The sequence below is a fragment of the Lissotriton helveticus genome, chromosome 7 (genome assembly GCF_964261635.1).
Source record: "Lissotriton helveticus chromosome 7, aLisHel1.1, whole genome shotgun sequence".
Taxonomy (NCBI): domain Eukaryota; kingdom Metazoa; phylum Chordata; class Amphibia; order Caudata; family Salamandridae; genus Lissotriton; species Lissotriton helveticus.
Genome location: NC_136068.1, coordinates 3,530,665 through 3,551,069, shown reverse-complemented (window position 1 = coordinate 3,551,069; position 20,405 = coordinate 3,530,665). Strand labels below are relative to the sequence as shown.

The 20,405-nt window shown below is 56.1% G+C and overlaps 1 protein-coding gene across 1 annotated transcript in view; it reads left to right on the top strand.

Annotated features, from left to right (window-relative positions):
- The first annotated feature begins 1,330 nt into the window (after positions 1 to 1,330).
- APOC1 (apolipoprotein C1) overlaps positions 1,331 to 20,405 on the top strand; it is a 38,063-nt gene continuing 18,988 nt past the window's right edge. The window contains exon 1 of the mRNA XM_078651265.1: positions 1,331 to 1,355. The gene's annotated coding sequence lies outside the window, so the exon portion shown is untranslated. The remainder of the gene's footprint in view (positions 1,356 to 20,405) is intronic.

Here is a 20,405-nt window from a genome sequence, read left to right as displayed (position 1 = left end):
TAGCACCCGGAGAGCCGGTGTCTGTTCCCTGTCATGCGGGGAGGGAGCGAGCCCTTCATGGGGCCGGTCCAACACACTCCAAGTGGCAGAGACTGCTCCAGGATGTGAGCTTCACTTCCAATGAGTGACACTGCACCAAAGTCTGAGTCTCACGCCAAATGACAGATACTGAACATGGTGTGAATCTTACTCCCATCAAGGTGGGAGTCTCATGCCAAATGAGAGGCTACTCCAAGGTTTGAGCTTCACTCCCAATGAGTGCACTGTACCAAGGTGTGAGTCTCACGCCAAAGGCCAGAGACTGCCCAGTGTGTGAGCCTCACTCCCAATGAGTGACACTGCACCAAGATGTGAGTCTCACGCCAAATGACAGAGACTGCTCCAGGGTGTGAGCTTCACTCCAATGAGTGACACTGCACCAAAGTGTGAGTCTCACGCCACATGAGAGTGCCTGCTCCAGGGTGTGTGAGCCTCACTCCGAATGAGTGACACTTAACCAAGGTGTGAGTTTCACGCCAAGTGACAGAGACTGCCCAGGGTGTGAGCCTCACTCCCAATGAGTGACACTGCACCAAGATGTGAGTCTCACGCCAAATGAGAGAAGCTGCTCCAGGGTGTGAACTTCACTCCCAATGAGTGACACTTAACCAAGGTGTGCAATTCACGCCAAGTGACAGAGACTGCCCAGGGTGTGAGTCTTACTCCCAATGATTGCAGTGCACCAAGGTGTGAGTCTCCACCACATGAGAGTGCCTGTTCCAGGGTGGGTGCTTCACTCCCAATGAGTGACATTGCACCAAGGTGTGAGTCTCACGCCAAGTGACAGAGACTGCCCAGGTTGTGAGCCTCACTGTCAGTGAGTGTCACTGCACGAAGTTGTGAGTCTCACGCCAAGTGGTGGAGACTGCTCCAGGGTGTGAGCTTCAGTCCTAATGAGTGACACTGCACCAAGGTGTGTCAAAGCCCCAGTGAGTGACACTCAGTGAGTGACCCTCTTTACCAAGAGTGAAACAGACACCCCGCCGGTCATCAGTCTCAGGTTCTGCATTGAGCCCGTGATCTCACGCCCCATGCGTGACACTCTACGCCCCAGAGTGTCCTGAGGGGTGATACTGCCCCCCCCTCCCTCGGTTGCCACAGATTCCTCCCGTTATCTCGAGTTCTGAATAGAAGCTTTGTTCAAATAATGCTCCAGAGGGAAACAACCCCCCCACGGCCCTCCCACCTCCGCTGCCCTTCCTCCCCCCCCCCCCTCGCAGCCCCTCCTCCTCCCTGTGTGCTCAGAGGGTCGGGCGGGTATATGAGGCTCCGGCCTTCAGCCTCAGCAAAGACTCTTCTTCTGCTTCACTCCTGAGGTGAGCACGGGGGGAGGGGAGAGGGGGTTCACAGGGGCAGGATCTCTCCTGGAGCCGAGGCTGGGGCAGGGTATCTCCTGAGGCTGGAGCAGGATCTCTCCTGGGGCTGAGGCTGGGGCAGGATATCTCCTGCGGTCGGGGCAGGATATCTCCTGTGGCTGGGGCAGGATATCTCCTAGGGCTGGGGCAGGATATCTCCTGTAGCCGAGGCTGGGGCAAGATAGCTCCTGGGGCAGGATATCTCCTGGGGCTATGGCTGGGACAGGATATCTCCTGGGGCCGAGGCTGGGGCAGGATATCTCCTGGGGCTATGACTTGGGCAGGATATCTCCTGGGGCTGAGGCTGGGGCAGGATATCTCCTGGGGCTAAGGCTGGGGCAGGATATTTCCTGGGGCTAAGGCTGGGGCAGGATATCTCCTGGGGCTACGGCTGGGGCAGGATATCTCCGGGGTCTATGGCTGGGGCAGGGTATCTCCTGGGGCTATGACTCGGGCAGGATATCTCCTGGGGCTATGGCTGGGGCAGGATCTCTCCTGGGGCCGAGGCTGGGGCAGGATATCCCCTGGGGCTGGCTGGGGCAGGATATCTCCTGGGGCCTAGGCTGGGGCAGGATATCTCCTGGGGCTATGGCTGGGGCAGGGTATCGCCTGGGGCCGAGGCTGGGGCAGGGTATCTCCTGAGGCTGGGGCAGGATCTCTCCTGGGGCTAAGGCTGGGGCAGGATATCTCCTAGGGCTGGGGCAGGATATCTCCTGGAGCAGAGGCTGGAGCAGGATAACTCCTGCAACTGGGGCAGGATATCTCCTTGGGCTACGGCTGGGGCCGGATATCTCCTGGACCCGAGGCTGGGGCAGGATATCTCCTGGGGCCGAGGCTGGGGCGGGATAGCTCCTCGGGCTATGGCTGGGGCAGGATAGCTCCTCGGGCTACATCTGGGGCAAGATATCTCCTGGGGCTGAGGCCGGTTCAGGATATCTCCAGGGGCTGTGGCAGAATATCTTCTGAGGCTGGGGCAGGATATCTCCTAGGGCTGGTGCAGGATATCTCCTGGGGCTGAAGCTGGGGCAGGATATCTCCTGGGGCTGAAGCTGGGGCAGGATTTCTCCTGGGGCTGAGGCTGGGGCAGGATTTCTCCTGAGGCTGGGTCAGGATATCTCCTGGGGTTATGACTGGGGCAGGATATCTCCTGGAGCTGAGGCTGGGGAAAGATATCTCCTGGGGCCGAGGATGGGGTAAGATATTTCCTGGGGCTGAGGCTGGGGCAGGATGTCTCTTGGGGCTGAGGCTGGGGCAGAATGTCTCCTGGGGCTATGGCTGGGGCAGGATATCTCCTGCGGCCGAGGATCAGGCAGGATATCTCTGGGGGCCACGACTGGGGCAGGATATCTCCTGCGGCAGAGGCTGGGGCAGGATATCTCCTATTGCTGGGGCAAGATATCTCCTGGGGCGGAGGCTGGGGCAGGATATCTCCTGCGACCGAGGCTGGGGCAGGGTATCTCCTATTGTTGGGGCAGGATATCTCCTGGGGCGGAGGCTGGGGCAGGATATCTCCTGGGGCTATGGCTGGGGGAGGATATCTCCTGGGGCTGAGACTGGGGCAGGATATCTCCTGGGGCCGAGGCTGGGGCAGGATATCACCTGGGGCCGAGACTGGGGCAGGATATCTCCTGGGGCTATGGCTGGGGCAGGATATCACCTGGGGCTATGGCTGAGGCCGGATATCTCCTGGGGCTGGGGCAGGATATCTCCGGGAGCCTAGGCTGGGGCTGGATATCTCCTGGTCCTGATACTGGGGCAGGATATCTCTTGGGGCTATGGCTGGGGCAGGATATCTCCTGGGGCAGGATATCTCCTGGGGCTATGGCTGGGGCAGGAAATCTCCTGGGGCTATGGCTGAGGCAGAATATCTCCTGCGACTGAGGCTGGGGCAGGGTATCTCCTGGGGCTATGGCTGGGGCAGGGTATCTCCAGGGGCCGAAGCTGGGGTAGGATATCCCCTGGGGCTGAGGCTGGGGCAGGATATCCCCTGGGGCTGAGGCTGGGGCAGGATATCCCCTGGGGCTGAGGCTGGGGCAGGATATCTCCTGGGGCTGGGGCAGAATATCTCCTGGAGCTGAGACTGGGGCAGGATCTCTCCTGGAGCCGAGGCTGGGGCAGGGTATCTCCTGAGGCTGGAGCAGGATCTCTCCTGGGGCTGAGGCTGGGGCAGGATATCTCCTGCGGCTGGGGCAGGATATCTCCTGTGGCTGGGGCAGGATATCTCCTGGAGCCGAGGCTGGGGCAAGATTGCTCCTGGGGCAGGATATCTCCTGGGGCTATGGCTGGGACAGGATATCTCCTGGAGCTGGGGTAGGTTATCTCCTGGGGCCGAGGCTGGGGCAGGATATCTCCTGGGCTAAGGCTGGGGCAGGATATTTCCTGGGGCTAAAGCTGGGGCAGGATATCTCCTGGGGCTACGGCTGGGACAGGATATCTCCTGGGTCTATGGCTGGGGCAGGGTATCTCCTGGGGCTGAGGCTGGGGCAGGATATCTCCTGCGGCTGGGGCAGGATATCTCCTGTGCCTGGGGCAGGATATCTCCTAGGGCTGGGGCAGGATATCTCCTGGAGCCGAGGCTGGGGCAAGATAGCTCCTGGGGCAGGATATCTCCTGGGGCTATGGCTGGGACAGGATATCTCCTGGAGCTGGGGTAGGTTATCTCCTGGGGCTGAGGCTGGGGCAGGATATCTCCTGGGATAAGGCTGGGGCAGGATATTTCCTGGGGCTAAAGCTGGGGCAGGATATCTCCTGGGGCTACGGCTGGGACAGGATATCTCCTGGGGCTATGGCTGGGGCAGGGTATCTCCTGGGGCTATGGCTGGGGCAGGGTATCTCCTGGGTCTATGGCTGGGGCAGGGTATCTCCTGGGTCTATGGCTGGGGCAGGGTATCTCCTGGGGCTATGGCTGGGGCAGAATCTCTCCTGGGGCCGAGGCTGGGGCAGGATATCTCCTGGGGCTGGCTGGGGCAGGATATCTCCTGGGGCTATGGCTTGGCAGGATATCCACGCGGCTGAGGCTGGGGCAGGATATCTTCTGGTGCTGAGTCTGGGGCAGGATATCTCCTGGGGCTATGGCTGGGGCAGGGTATCTCCTGGGGCTATGGCTGGGGCAGGGTTTAGCCTGGGTCCGAGGCTAGGGCAGGATATCTCCTGGGGCTACGGCTGGGGTAGGAGATCTCCTGGGGCTGAGACTGGGGCAGGGTATCTCCTGGGGCTGAGGCCGGTTCAGGATATCTCCAAGGGCTGTGGCAGAATATCTTCTGAGGCTGGGGCTGGATATCTCCTAGGGCTGGTGCAGGATATCTCCTGGGGCTGAAGCTGGGGCAGGGTATCTCCAGGGGCCGAAGCTGGGGAAGGATATCCCCTGGGGCTGAGGCTGGGGCAGGATATCCCCTGGGGCTGAGGCTGGGGCAGGATATCCCCTGGGGCTGAGGCTGGGGCAGGATATCTCCTGGGGCTGGGGCAGAATATCTCCTGGAGCTGAGACTGGGGCAGGATCTCTCCTGGAGCCGAGGCTGGGGCAGGGTATCTCCTGAGGCTGGAGCAGGATCTCTCCTGGGGCTGAGGCTGGGGCAGGATATCTCCTGCGGCTGGGGCAGGATATCTCCTGTGGCTGGGGCAGGATATCTCCTAGGGCTGGGGCAGGATATCTCCTGGAGCCGAGGCTGGGGCAAGATTGCTCCTGGGGCAGGATATCTCCTGGGGCTATGGCTGGGACAGGATATCTCCTGGAGCTGGGGTAGGTTATCTCCTGGGGCCGAGGCTGGGGCAGGATATCTCCTGGGATAAGGCTGGGGCAGGATATTTCCTGGGGCTAAAGCTGGGGCAGGATATCTCCTGGGGCTACGGCTGGGACAGGATATCTCCTGGGTCTATGGCTGGGGCAGGGTATCTCCTGGGGCTGAGGCTGGGGCAGGATATCTCCTGCGGCTGGGGCAGGATATCTCCTGTGCCTGGGGCAGGATATCTCCTAGGGCTGGGGCAGGATATCTCCTGGAGCCGAGGCTGGGGCAAGATAGCTCCTGGGGCAGGATATCTCCTGGGGCTATGGCTGGGACAGGATATCTCCTGGAGCTGGGGTAGGTTATCTCCTGGGGCTGAGGCTGGGGCAGGATATCTCCTGGGATAAGGCTGGGGCAGGATATTTCCTGGGGCTAAAGCTGGGGCAGGATATCTCCTGGGGCTACGGCTGGGACAGGATATCTCCTGGGGCTATGGCTGGGGCAGGGTATCTCCTGGGGCTATGGCTGGGGCAGGGTATCTCCTGGGTCTATGGCTGGGGCAGGGTATCTCCTGGGTCTATGGCTGGGGCAGGGTATCTCCTGGGGCTATGGCTGGGGCAGAATCTCTCCTGGGGCCGAGGCTGGGGCAGGATATCTCCTGGGGCTGGCTGGGGCAGGATATCTCCTGGGGCTATGGCTTGGCAGGATATCCACGCGGCTGAGGCTGGGGCAGGATATCTTCTGGTGCTGAGTCTGGGGCAGGATATCTCCTGGGGCTATGGCTGGGGCAGGGTATCTCCTGGGGCTATGGCTGGGGCAGGGTATATCCTGGGTCCGAGGCTAGGGCAGGATATCTCCTGGGGCTACGGCTGGGGTAGGAGATCTCCTGGGGCTGAGACTGGGGCAGGGTATCTCCTGGGGCTGAGGCCGGTTCAGGATATCTCCAAGGGCTGTGGCAGAATATCTTCTGAGGCTGGGGCAGGATATCTCCTAGGGCTGGTGCAGGATATCTCCTGGGGCTGAAGCTGGGGCAGGATATCTCCTGGGGCTGAAGCTGGGGTACACAGACAAAATATCGATTTTTAAATATCGATATGCAAAAATATCGAAGTTTAAATATCGATATACAAAAATATCGAAGGTAAGTAATATCGACAGTCTAAATATCGATATTGGCATGATATCAGTAATATCGAAGTTGTAAATATCGATGTTAATAATATCGAAATTAATAACTTTGATGTTACTAATATCAATTTTTAAATAAATTTAGTGTATATTATATTGTATTTATTATGTTTTATTATTTATTTTTAATGTTATTTTATTAAATATTGTCTTTTACTACTGTAGCGGGTTGTGGGTTTATAGGGGAATAGGGTGGGAAGTAATTTAATTATGTTAAATTAATTATTAATTAGTAGGAATTATTAATTAATTAATTGAGAATTAATTTTTAATTATTTGTAATTAATTTATTAATAGATAAATATGTTCTGTAGCGGGTTATGGGTTTATAGGGGAATAGGGTGGGAAGTAATTTAATAATAATTAATTAATTGATATATGTTTGTACATATTTTAATTAATAATTAATTGGTAAATAAATAATATTAATTAATTTTGGGTACAGGGGTATTTTTAGGGTTCAGGGTCAGTTTTCAGTTCATGGGTACAGGGGTATTTTTAGGGTTCAGGGTCAGTTTTCACTTCATGGGTAAAGGGGTATTTTTAGGGTTCAGGGTCAGTTTTCAGTTTTTGGGTAAAGGGGTATTTTTAGGGTTCAGGGTCAGTTTTCAGTTTTTGGGTAAAGGGGTATTTTTAGGGTTCTGGGTCAGTTTTCAGTTCATGGGTAAAGGGGTATTTTTAGGGTTCAGGGTCAGTTTTCAGTTTTTGGGTAAAGGTGTATTTTTAGGGTTTAGGGTCAGTTTTCAGTTTTTGGGTAAAGGGGTATTTTTAGGGTTCAGGGTCAGTTTTCAGTTTTTGGGTAAAGGGGTATTTTTAGGGTTATGGGTCAGTTTTCAGTTCATGGGTAAAGGGGTATTTTTAGGGTTCAGGGTCAGTTTTCAGTTTTTGGGTAAAGGGGTATTTTTAGGGTTCAGGGTCAGTTTTCAGTTCATGGGTGAAGGGGTATTTTTAGGGTTCAGGGTCAGTTTTGGGTTTTTGGGTAAAGGGGTATTTTTAGGGTTCAGGGTCAGTTTTGGGGTTTTGGGGTACAGTCGTACAGGGTAAAAATAAAATAAATTTAAATTAAATCAATTAAATGAAATTAAAAAATATAAAATTACATTAAATTATTAAGTTTTTAATTTATTTTAAATGTATATGTATTAGTTTTAATTTTTTAATTATGTTTTAATATTTTTATTTAATATTTGTAACATTATATGTATTTTATAATTATTTTTACATTATTATTAATACATTTAAAAAAACGATATTTTTAATATCGATATTTTTGTACTACGATATTATTTTTTCGATATTTTTGTACTTACCTTGTTAGGGATAGGATTCCTATATTTTTGACTTCGATATTTTTGTTCCGATATTTTTGTATTTCGATATTTTTGATTTCGATATTTTGTCAGACATTCGAAGCTGGGGCAGGATTTCTCCTGGGGCTGAGGCTGGGGCAGGATTTCTCCTGAGGCTGGGTCAGGATATCTCCTGGGGTTATGACTGGGGCAGGATATCTCCTGGAGCTGAGGCTGGGGAAAGATATCTCCTGGGGCCGAGGATGGGGTAAGATATTTCCTGGGGCTGAGGCTGGGGCAGAATGTCTCCTGGGGCTATGGCTGGGGCAGGATATCTCCTGCGGCCGAGGATCAGGCAGGATATCTCTGGGGGCCACGACTGGGGCAGGATATCTCCTGCGGCAGAGGCTGGGGCAGGATATCTCCTATTGCTGGGGCAGGATATCTCCTGGGGCGGAGGCTGGGGCAGGATATCTCCTGCGACCGAGGCTGGGGCCGGGTATCTCCTATTGCTGGGGCAGGATATCTCCTGGGGCGGAGGCTTGGGCAGGATATCTCCTGGGGCTATGGCTGGGGGAGGATATCTCCTGGGGCTGAGACTGGGGCAGGATATCTCCTGGGGCCGAGGCTGGGGCAGGATATCACCTGGGGCCGAGACTGGGGCAGGATATCTCCTGTGGCTATGGCTGGGGCAGGATATCTCCTGGGGCTATGGCTGGGGCAGGATATCTCCTGGGGCTGGGGCAGGATATCTCCGGGAGCCTAGGCTGGGGCTGGATATCTCCTGGTCCTGATACTGGGGCAGGATATCTCTTGGGGCTATGGCTGGGGCAGGATATCTCCTGGGGCTACGGCTTGGGCAGGATATCTCCTGGGGCAGGATATCACCTGGGGCTATGGCTGGGGCAGGAAATCTCCTGGGGCTATGGCTGAGGCAGAATATCTCCTGCGACTGAGGCTGGGGCAGGGTATCTCCTGGGGCTATGGCTGGGGCAGGGTATCTCCAGGGGCCGAAGCTGGGGTAGGATATCCCCTGGGGCTGAGGCTGGGGCAGGATATCTCCTGGGGCTGGGGCAGAATATCTCCTGGGGCTGAGACTGGGGCAGGATCTCTCCTGGAGCCGAGGCTGGGGTAGGGTATCTCCTGAGGCTGGAGCAGGATCTCTCCTGGGGCTGAGGCTGGGGCAGGATATCTCCTGCGGCTGGGGCAGGATATCTCCTGTGGCTGGGGCAGGATATCTCCTAGGGCTGGGGCAGGATATCTCCTGGAGCCGAGGCTGGGGCAAGATAGCTCCTGGGGCAGGATATCTCCTGGGGCTATGGCTGGGACAGGATAACTCCTGGAGCTGGGGTAGGTTATCTCCTGGGGCCGAGGCTGGGGCAGGATATCTCCTGGGATAAGGCTGGGGCAGGATATTTCCTGGGGCTAAAGCTGGGGCAGGATATCTCCTGGGGCTACGGCTGGGACAGGATATCTCCTGGGTCTATGGCTGGGGCAGGGTATCTCCTGGGGCTGAGGCTGGGGCAGGATATCTCCTGCGGCTGGGGCAGGATATCTCCTGTGGCTGGGGCAGGATATCTCCTAGGGCTGGGGCAGGATATCTCCTGGAGCCGAGGCTGGGGCAAGATAGCTCCTGGGGCAGGATATCTCCTGGGGCTATGGCTGGGACAGGATATCTCCTGGAGCTGGGGTAGGTTATCTCCTGGGGCCGAGGCTGGGGCAGGATATTTCCTGGGGCTAAAGCTGGGGCAGGATATCTCCTGGGTCTATGGCTGGGGCAGGGTATCTCCTGGGTCTATGGCTGGGGCAGGATATCTCCTGGGTCTATGGCTGGGGCAGGATATCTCCTGGGTCTATGGCTGGGGCAGGGTATCTCCTGGGTCTATGGCTGGGGCAGGGTATCTCCTGGGGCTATTGCTGGGGCAGGGTATCTCCTGGGGCTATGGCTGGGGCAGGGTATCTCCTGGGGCTATGGCTGGGGCAAGATCTCTCCTGGGGCCGAGGCTGGGGCAGGATATCCCCGCGGCTGAGGCTGGGGCAGGATATCTTCTGGTGCTGAGTCTGGGGCAGGATATCTCCTGGGGCTATGGCTGGGGCAGGGTATCTCCTGGGGCTATGGCTGGGGCAGGGTATAGCCTGGGTCCGAGGCTAGGGCAGGATATCTCCTGGGGCTGAGGCTGGGGCAGGGTATCTCCTGAGGCTGGGGCAGGATCTCTCCTGGGGCTGAGGCTGGGGCACGATATCTCTTGAGACTGGGGCAGGATCTCTCCTGGAGCCGAGGCTGGGGCAAGATAGCTCCTGGGGCAGGATATCTCCTGGGGCTATGGCTGGGACAGGATAACTCCTGGAGCTGGGGTAGGTTATCTCCTGGGGCCGAGGCTGGGGCAGGATATCTCCTGGGATAAGGCTGGGGCAGGATATTTCCTGGGGCTAAAGCTGGGGCAGGATATCTCCTGGGGCTACGGCTGGGACAGGATATCTCCTGGGTCTATGGCTGGGGCAGGGTATCTCCTGGGGCTGAGGCTGGGGCAGGATATCTCCTGCGGCTGGGGCAGGATATCTCCTGTGGCTGGGGCAGGATATCTCCTAGGGCTGGGGCAGGATATCTCCTGGAGCCGAGGCTGGGGCAAGATAGCTCCTGGGGCAGGATATCTCCTGGGGCTATGGCTGGGACAGGATATCTCCTGGAGCTGGGGTAGGTTATCTCCTGGGGCCGAGGCTGGTGCAGGATATCTCCTGGGGCTGAAGCTGGGGCAGGATATCTCCTGGGGCTGAAGCTGGGGTACACAGACAAAATATCGATTTTTAAATATCGATATGCAAAAATATCGAAGTTTAAATATCGATATACAAAAATATCGAAGGTAAGTAATATCGACAGTCTAAATATCGATATTGGCATGATATCAGTAATATCGAAGTTGTAAATATCGATGTTAATAATATCGAAATTAATAACTTTGATGTTACTAATATCAATTTTTAAATAAATTTAGTGTATATTATATTGTATTTATTATGTTTTATTATTTATTTTTAATGTTATTTTATTAAATATTGTCTTTTACTACTGTAGCGGGTTGTGGGTTTATAGGGGAATAGGGTGGGAAGTAATTTAATTATGTTAAATTAATTATTAATTAGTAGGAATTATTAATTAATTAATTGAGAATTAATTTTTAATTATTTGTAATTAATTTATTAATAGATAAATATGTTCTGTAGCGGGTTATGGGTTTATAGGGGAATAGGGTGGGAAGTAATTTAATAATAATTAATTAATTGATATATGTTTGTACATATTTTAATTAATAATTAATTGGTAAATAAATAATATTAATTAATTTTGGGTACAGGGGTATTTTTAGGGTTCAGGGTCAGTTTTCAGTTCATGGGTACAGGGGTATTTTTAGGGTTCAGGGTCAGTTTTCACTTCATGGGTAAAGGGGTATTTTTAGGGTTCAGGGTCAGTTTTCAGTTTTTGGGTAAAGGGGTATTTTTAGGGTTCAGGGTCAGTTTTCAGTTTTTGGGTAAAGGGGTATTTTTAGGGTTCTGGGTCAGTTTTCAGTTCATGGGTAAAGGGGTATTTTTAGGGTTCAGGGTCAGTTTTCAGTTTTTGGGTAAAGGTGTATTTTTAGGGTTTAGGGTCAGTTTTCAGTTTTTGGGTAAAGGGGTATTTTTAGGGTTCAGGGTCAGTTTTCAGTTTTTGGGTAAAGGGGTATTTTTAGGGTTATGGGTCAGTTTTCAGTTCATGGGTAAAGGGGTATTTTTAGGGTTCAGGGTCAGTTTTCAGTTTTTGGGTAAAGGGGTATTTTTAGGGTTCAGGGTCAGTTTTCAGTTCATGGGTGAAGGGGTATTTTTAGGGTTCAGGGTCAGTTTTGGGTTTTTGGGTAAAGGGGTATTTTTAGGGTTCAGGGTCAGTTTTGGGGTTTTGGGGTACAGTCGTACAGGGTAAAAATAAAATAAATTTAAATTAAATCAATTAAATGAAATTAAAAAATATAAAATTACATTAAATTATTAAGTTTTTAATTTATTTTAAATGTATATGTATTAGTTTTAATTTTTTAATTATGTTTTAATATTTTTATTTAATATTTGTAACATTATATGTATTTTATAATTATTTTTACATTATTATTAATACATTTAAAAAAACGATATTTTTAATATCGATATTTTTGTACTACGATATTATTTTTTCGATATTTTTGTACTTACCTTGTTAGGGATAGGATTCCTATATTTTTGACTTCGATATTTTTGTTCCGATATTTTTGTATTTCGATATTTTTGATTTCGATATTTTGTCAGACATTCGAAGCTGGGGCAGGATTTCTCCTGGGGCTGAGGCTGGGGCAGGATTTCTCCTGAGGCTGGGTCAGGATATCTCCTGGGGTTATGACTGGGGCAGGATATCTCCTGGAGCTGAGGCTGGGGAAAGATATCTCCTGGGGCCGAGGATGGGGTAAGATATTTCCTGGGGCTGAGGCTGGGGCAGAATGTCTCCTGGGGCTATGGCTGGGGCAGGATATCTCCTGCGGCCGAGGATCAGGCAGGATATCTCTGGGGGCCACGACTGGGGCAGGATATCTCCTGCGGCAGAGGCTGGGGCAGGATATCTCCTATTGCTGGGGCAGGATATCTCCTGGGGCGGAGGCTGGGGCAGGATATCTCCTGCGACCGAGGCTGGGGCCGGGTATCTCCTATTGCTGGGGCAGGATATCTCCTGGGGCGGAGGCTTGGGCAGGATATCTCCTGGGGCTATGGCTGGGGGAGGATATCTCCTGGGGCTGAGACTGGGGCAGGATATCTCCTGGGGCCGAGGCTGGGGCAGGATATCACCTGGGGCCGAGACTGGGGCAGGATATCTCCTGTGGCTATGGCTGGGGCAGGATATCTCCTGGGGCTATGGCTGGGGCAGGATATCTCCTGGGGCTGGGGCAGGATATCTCCGGGAGCCTAGGCTGGGGCTGGATATCTCCTGGTCCTGATACTGGGGCAGGATATCTCTTGGGGCTATGGCTGGGGCAGGATATCTCCTGGGGCTACGGCTTGGGCAGGATATCTCCTGGGGCAGGATATCACCTGGGGCTATGGCTGGGGCAGGAAATCTCCTGGGGCTATGGCTGAGGCAGAATATCTCCTGCGACTGAGGCTGGGGCAGGGTATCTCCTGGGGCTATGGCTGGGGCAGGGTATCTCCAGGGGCCGAAGCTGGGGTAGGATATCCCCTGGGGCTGAGGCTGGGGCAGGATATCTCCTGGGGCTGGGGCAGAATATCTCCTGGGGCTGAGACTGGGGCAGGATCTCTCCTGGAGCCGAGGCTGGGGTAGGGTATCTCCTGAGGCTGGAGCAGGATCTCTCCTGGGGCTGAGGCTGGGGCAGGATATCTCCTGCGGCTGGGGCAGGATATCTCCTGTGGCTGGGGCAGGATATCTCCTAGGGCTGGGGCAGGATATCTCCTGGAGCCGAGGCTGGGGCAAGATAGCTCCTGGGGCAGGATATCTCCTGGGGCTATGGCTGGGACAGGATAACTCCTGGAGCTGGGGTAGGTTATCTCCTGGGGCCGAGGCTGGGGCAGGATATCTCCTGGGATAAGGCTGGGGCAGGATATTTCCTGGGGCTAAAGCTGGGGCAGGATATCTCCTGGGGCTACGGCTGGGACAGGATATCTCCTGGGTCTATGGCTGGGGCAGGGTATCTCCTGGGGCTGAGGCTGGGGCAGGATATCTCCTGCGGCTGGGGCAGGATATCTCCTGTGGCTGGGGCAGGATATCTCCTAGGGCTGGGGCAGGATATCTCCTGGAGCCGAGGCTGGGGCAAGATAGCTCCTGGGGCAGGATATCTCCTGGGGCTATGGCTGGGACAGGATATCTCCTGGAGCTGGGGTAGGTTATCTCCTGGGGCCGAGGCTGGGGCAGGATATTTCCTGGGGCTAAAGCTGGGGCAGGATATCTCCTGGGTCTATGGCTGGGGCAGGGTATCTCCTGGGTCTATGGCTGGGGCAGGATATCTCCTGGGTCTATGGCTGGGGCAGGATATCTCCTGGGTCTATGGCTGGGGCAGGGTATCTCCTGGGTCTATGGCTGGGGCAGGGTATCTCCTGGGGCTATTGCTGGGGCAGGGTATCTCCTGGGGCTATGGCTGGGGCAGGGTATCTCCTGGGGCTATGGCTGGGGCAAGATCTCTCCTGGGGCCGAGGCTGGGGCAGGATATCCCCGCGGCTGAGGCTGGGGCAGGATATCTTCTGGTGCTGAGTCTGGGGCAGGATATCTCCTGGGGCTATGGCTGGGGCAGGGTATCTCCTGGGGCTATGGCTGGGGCAGGGTATAGCCTGGGTCCGAGGCTAGGGCAGGATATCTCCTGGGGCTGAGGCTGGGGCAGGGTATCTCCTGAGGCTGGGGCAGGATCTCTCCTGGGGCTGAGGCTGGGGCACGATATCTCTTGAGACTGGGGCAGGATCTCTCCTGGAGCCGAGGCTGGGGCAAGATAGCTCCTGGGGCAGGATATCTCCTGGGGCTATGGCTGGGACAGGATAACTCCTGGAGCTGGGGTAGGTTATCTCCTGGGGCCGAGGCTGGGGCAGGATATCTCCTGGGATAAGGCTGGGGCAGGATATTTCCTGGGGCTAAAGCTGGGGCAGGATATCTCCTGGGGCTACGGCTGGGACAGGATATCTCCTGGGTCTATGGCTGGGGCAGGGTATCTCCTGGGGCTGAGGCTGGGGCAGGATATCTCCTGCGGCTGGGGCAGGATATCTCCTGTGGCTGGGGCAGGATATCTCCTAGGGCTGGGGCAGGATATCTCCTGGAGCCGAGGCTGGGGCAAGATAGCTCCTGGGGCAGGATATCTCCTGGGGCTATGGCTGGGACAGGATATCTCCTGGAGCTGGGGTAGGTTATCTCCTGGGGCCGAGGCTGGGGCAGGATATTTCCTGGGGCTAAAGCTGGGGCAGGATATCTCCTGGGTCTATGGCTGGGGCAGGGTATCTCCTGGGTCTATGGCTGGGGCAGGATATCTCCTGGGTCTATGGCTGGGGCAGGATATCTCCTGGGTCTATGGCTGGGGCAGGGTATCTCCTGGGTCTATGGCTGGGGCAGGGTATCTCCTGGGGCTATGGCTGGGGCAGGGTATCTCCTGGGGCTATGGCTGGGGCAGGGTATCTCCTGGGGCTATGGCTGGGGCAGGATCTCTCCTGGGGCCGAGGCTGGGGCAGGATATCCCCGCGGCTGAGGCTGGGGCAGGATATCTTCTGGTGCTGAGTCTGGGGCAGGATATCTCCTGGGGCTATGGCTGGGGCAGGGTATCTCCTGGGGCTATGGCTGGGGCAGGGTATAGCCTGGGTCCGAGGCTAGGGCAGGATATCTCCTGGGGCTGAGGCTGGGGCAGGGTATCTCCTGAGGCTGGGGCAGGATCTCTCCTGGGGCTGAGGCTGGGGCACGATATCTCTTGAGACTGGGGCAGGATCTCTCCTGGAGCCGAGGCTGGGGCAGGATAACTCCTGGGGCTGGGGCAGGATCTCTCCTGGGGCTACGGCTGGGGCAGGATATCTCCTTGGGCTGGGGCAGGATCTCTCCTGGGGCTACGGCTGGGGCAGGATATCTCCTTGGGCTGGGGCAGGATATCTCCTGGGCCGAGGCTGGGGCAGGATATCTCCTGCGGCTTTGGCTTGGGCAGGATATCTCCTGGGGCTACGGCTGGGGCAGGATATCTCCTGGGTCTATGGCTGGGGCAGGATATCTCCTGGGGCTGGGGCAGGATATCTCCTGAGGCTACGGCTGGGGCAGGATATCTCCTGGGTCTATGGCTCGGGCAGGATATCTCCTGGGGCTGAGGCTGGGGCAGGATATCTCCTGGGGCTATGGCTGGGGCAGGATGTCTCCTGGGGCCGAGGCTGGGCCAGGATATCCCCTGGGGCTGGCTGGGGCAGGATATCTCCTAGGGCTTTGGCTGGACAATCTATCCCCGCGGCTGAGGCTGGGGCAGGATATCTCCTGGGGCTGAGGCTGGGGCAGGATATCTCCTGAGACTGGGGCAGGATATCTCCTGGGGCTGAGACTGGGGCAGGGTATCTCCTGGGGCTATGGCTGGGGCAGGGTATCGCCTGGGGCCGAGGCTAGGGCAGGATATCTCCTGGGGCTACGGCTGGGGTAGGAGATCTCCTGGGGCTGATGCTGGGGCAGAGTATCTCCTGAGGCTGGGGCAGGAACTCTCCTGGGGCTGAGGCTGGGGCACGATATCTCTTGAGACTGGGGCACGATATCTCCTAGGGCTGGGGCAGGATATCTCCTGGAGCCGAGGCTGGGGCAGGATTACTCCTGGGACTGGGGCAGGGTATCTCCTGGGGCTGGGGCAGGATCTCTCCTGGGGCTATGGCTGGGGCAGTATATCTCCTTGGGCTGGGGCAGGATATCTTCTGGGGCTGGGGCAGGATATCTCCTGGGCCGAGGCTGGGGCAGGATATCTCCTGGGGCTGTGGCTTGGGCAGGGTATCTCCTGGGGCTGGGGCAGGATATCTCCTGGGGCCGAGGCTGGGGCAGGATATCTCCTGGGGGTATGGCTGGGAAGGATATCTCCTGGGTCTATGGCTGGGGCAGGGTATCTCCTGGGGCTGTGGCTTGGGCAGGGTATCTCCTGGGGCTGGGGCAGGATATCTCCTGGGGCTGAGGCTGGGGCAGGATATCTCCTGGGGGCGAGATTGGGGCAGTATATCTCCTGGGGCCGAGGCTGTGGCAGGATATCTCCTGGGGCTTTGGCTGGGCAGGATATCCCCGCGGCTGAGGCTGGGGCAGGATATCTCCTGGGGCTGAGGCTGGGGCAGGATATCTCCTGGGACTATTGCTGGGGCAGGGTATCGCCTGGGGCTGAGGCTAGGACACAATATCTCCTGGGGCTACGGCTGGGGTAGGATATCTCCTGGGGCTGAGGCTGGGGCAGGATATCTCCTGGGGCTGGGGCAGGATTTGTCCTGGGGCTGAGGCTGGGGTAGGATATCTCCTGGGGCTGGGGCAGGATATCTCCTGGAGCCGAGGCTGGGGCAAGATATTTCCTGAGGCTGGGGCAGGGTATCTCCTGGGGCTACGGTGGGGGCAGGATATCGCCTGAGGCTGGGGCAGGATATCTCCTGGGCCAAGGCTGGGGCAGGATATCTCCTGCGGCTGGGGTAGGATATCTCCTGTGGCCACGGCTGAGGCAGGATATCTCTGGGGCCATGGCTGGGACAGGATATCTCCTGGGGCCGAGTCTGGGGCAGGATATCTCCTGGGGCTGTGGCTTAGGCAGGGTATCTTCTGGGGCTGGGGCAGGGTATCTCCTGGGGCCGAGGCTAGGGCAGGATATCTCCTGGGGCTGTGGCTTGGGCAGGGTATCTCCTGGGGCAGGATATCTCCTGGGGCAGAGGCTGGGGCAGGATATCTCCGCGGGCTGAGGCTGGGGCAGGATATCTCCTGGAGCCGAGGCTGGGGCAGGGTATCTCCTGAGGTTGAGGCAGGATCTCTCCTGGGGCTGAGGCTGGGGCAGGATATCTCCTGCGGCTGGGGCAGGATATCTCCTAGGGCTATGGCTGGGGCAGGGTAGCTCCTCGGGCTACGGCTGGGCAGGATATCTCCTGGAGCCGGGGCTGGGCAGGATATCTCCTGGGGCCGAGGCTGGGGCATGGTATCGCCTGGGGCTGGGGCAGGATATCTCCTAGGGCTATGGCTGGGGCAGGATATCTCCTGGGGCTGAGGCTGGGGCAGGATAACTCCTGGGGCAGAGGCCGGGTCAGGATATCTCCGGGGGCTGGGGCAGGATATCTTCTGGGGCTGGGGCAGGATATCTCCTAGGGCTGGGGCAGGATATCTCCTGGGGCTGAAGCTGGGACAGGATTTCTCCTGGGGCTGAGGCTGAGGCTGGGGCAGGATTTCTCCTGAGGCTGGGGCAGGATATCTCCTGGAGATATGACTGGGGCAGGATATCTCTTGGGGCCGAGGCTGGGGCAGGATATCTCATGGGGCTGAGGCTGGGGCATGATATCTCCTGCGGCCGAGGATGGGGCAAGATATCTCCTGGGGCTGAGGCTGGGGCAGGATGTCTCCTGGGGCTGAGGCCAGGGCAGGATGTCTCCTGGGGCTGGGTCAGGGTATCTCCTGGGGCTATGGGTGGGGCAGGATATCTCCTATTGCTGGGGCAGGATATCTCCGGGAGCCTAGGCTGGGGCTGGATATCTCCTGGTCCTGATACTGGGGCAGGATATCTCCTATTGCTGGGGCAGGATATCTCCTGGGGCCGAGCCTGGGGCAGGACATCTCCTGGGGCTAAAGCTGGGGCAAGGTATATCCTGTGGCTATGGCTGGTAAGGGACATTTCATCTTCTGAGGGGTCTTGACTTGAGCTCCTTGACTCTGGACTCTGAGTGACCGTCACTGTGGGATGTGAGTGTGCGCTCAGTGTGAGACTGTGAGGGGCACTGACGTGTGCCCGTAGACACTGGACTCTGTGTGACCGTCACTGTGGGATGTGAGTGTGCGCTCAGTGTGAGGCTCTGAGGGGTCCTGACGTGTGCTCCTAGACTCTGGACTCTGAGTGACCGTCCCTGTGGGATGTGAGTGTGCCCTCAGTGTGAGGCTCTGAGGGGTCCTGACGTGTATTCCTTGACCCTGGACTCTGAGTGACCGTCACTGTGGGATGTGAGTGTGCGCTCAGTGTGAGGCTCTGAGGGGTCCTGACGTGAGCTCCTATACTCTGGACTCTGAGTGACCGTCACTGTGGGATGTGAGTGTGCGCTCAGTGTGAGGCTCTGAGGGGCCCTGACATGAGCTCCTATACTCTGGACTCTGAGTGACCGTCACTGTGGGATGTGAGTGTGCCCTCAGTGTGAGACTGTGAGGGGCACTGATGTGTGCTCGTAGACACTGGACTCTGAGTGACCATCACTGTGGAATGTGAGTGTGCCCTCACTGTGAGGCTCTGAGGGGTCCTGACGTCTGCTCTTAGACACTGGACTCTGACTGACCGTCACTGTGAGATGTGATTGTGCCCTCAGTGTGAGGCTCTGAGGGGTCCTGACGTGTGCTCCTTGACCCTGGACTCTGAGTGACCATCACTGTGGGATGTGAGTGTGTGCTCAGTGTGAGACTGTGAGGGGCACTGACGTGTGCTCCTTGACTCTGGACTCTGAGGGACCGTCACTGTGGGATGTGAGTGTGCGCCCGGTGTGAGGCTCTGAGGGGCCCTGACATGAGCTCCTTGACTCTGGACTCTGAGTGACCGTCACTGTGGGATGTGAGTGTGCCCTCAGTGTGAGGTTCTGAGGGGTCCTGACATGAGCTCCTATACTCTGGACTCTGAGTGACCATCACTGTGGGATGTGAGTGTGCGCTCAGTGTGAGGTTCTGAGGGGCCCTGACATGAGCTCCTATACTCTGGACTCTGAGTGACCATCACTGTGGGATGTGAGTGTGCGCTCAGTGTGAGACTGTGAGGGGCACTGACGTGTGCTCCTTGACTCTGGACTCTGAGGGACCGTCACTGTGGGATGTGAGTGTGCGCCCGGTGTGAGGCTCTGAGGGGCCCTGACATGAGCTCCTTGACTCTGGACTCTGAGTGACCGTCACTGTGGGATGTGAGTGTGCCCTCAGTGTGAGGTTCTGAGCGGTCCTGACATGAGCTCCTATACTCTGGACTCTGAGTGACCATCACTGTGGGATGTGAGTGTGCGCTCTGTGTGAGGCTCTGAGGGGTCCTGACGTGTGCTCCTAGACCCAGGACTCTGAGTGACCGTCACTGTGGGATGTGAGTGTGCGCTCTGTGTGAGGCTCTGAGGGGTCCTGACATGAGCTCCTATACTCTGGACTCTGAGTGACCATCACTGTGGGATGTGAGTGTGCGCTCAGTGTGAGGTTCTGAGGGGTCCTGACATGAGCTCCTAGACTCTGGTCTCTGAGTGACCGTCACAGTGGGTTGTGAGTGTGCGCTCACTGTGAGGCTCTGAGGGGTCCTGACATCTGTTCTTAGACACTGGACTCTGAGTGACCATCACTGTGGGATGTGAGTGTGCGCTCAGTGTGAGGCTCTGAGGGGTCCTGACGTGTGCTCCTAGACTCTGAGTGACCATCACTGTGGGATATGAGTGTGCGCTCAGTGTGAGGCTCTGAGGGGTCCTGACGTGTGCTCCTAGACTCTGAGTGACCATCACTGTGGGATGTGAGTGTGCCCTCAGTGTGAGACTGTGAGGGGCACTGACGTGTGCTCGTAGACACTGGACTCTGAGTGACCATCACTGTGGAATGTGAGTGTGCCCTCAGTGTGAGACTGTGAGGGGCACTGACGTGTGCTCGTAGACACTGGACTCTGAGTGACCATCACTGTGGAATGTGAGTGTGTGTTCAGTGTGAGGCTCTGAAGGGTCCTGAGGTGTGCTCCTAGACACTAGACTCTGAGTGACCGTCACTGTGGGATGTGAGTGTGCCCTCAGTGTGAGACTGTGAGGGGCACTGACGTGTGCTCGTAGACACTGGACTCTGAGTGACCATCACTGTGGAATGTGAGTGTGTGTTCAGTGTGAGGCTCTGAAGGGTCCTGACGTGTGCTCCTAGACACTAGACTCTGAGTGACCGTCACTGTGGGATGTGAGTGTGCCCTCAGTGTGAGACTGTGAGGGGCACTGACGTGTGCTCGTAGACACTGGACTCTGAGTGACCATCACTGTGGAATGTGAGTGTGTGTTCAGTGTGAGGCTCTGAAGGGTCCTGACGTCTGCTCCTAGACACTGGACTCTGAGTGACCGTCACTGTGGAATGTGAGTGTGTGTTCAGTGTGAGGCTCTGAAGG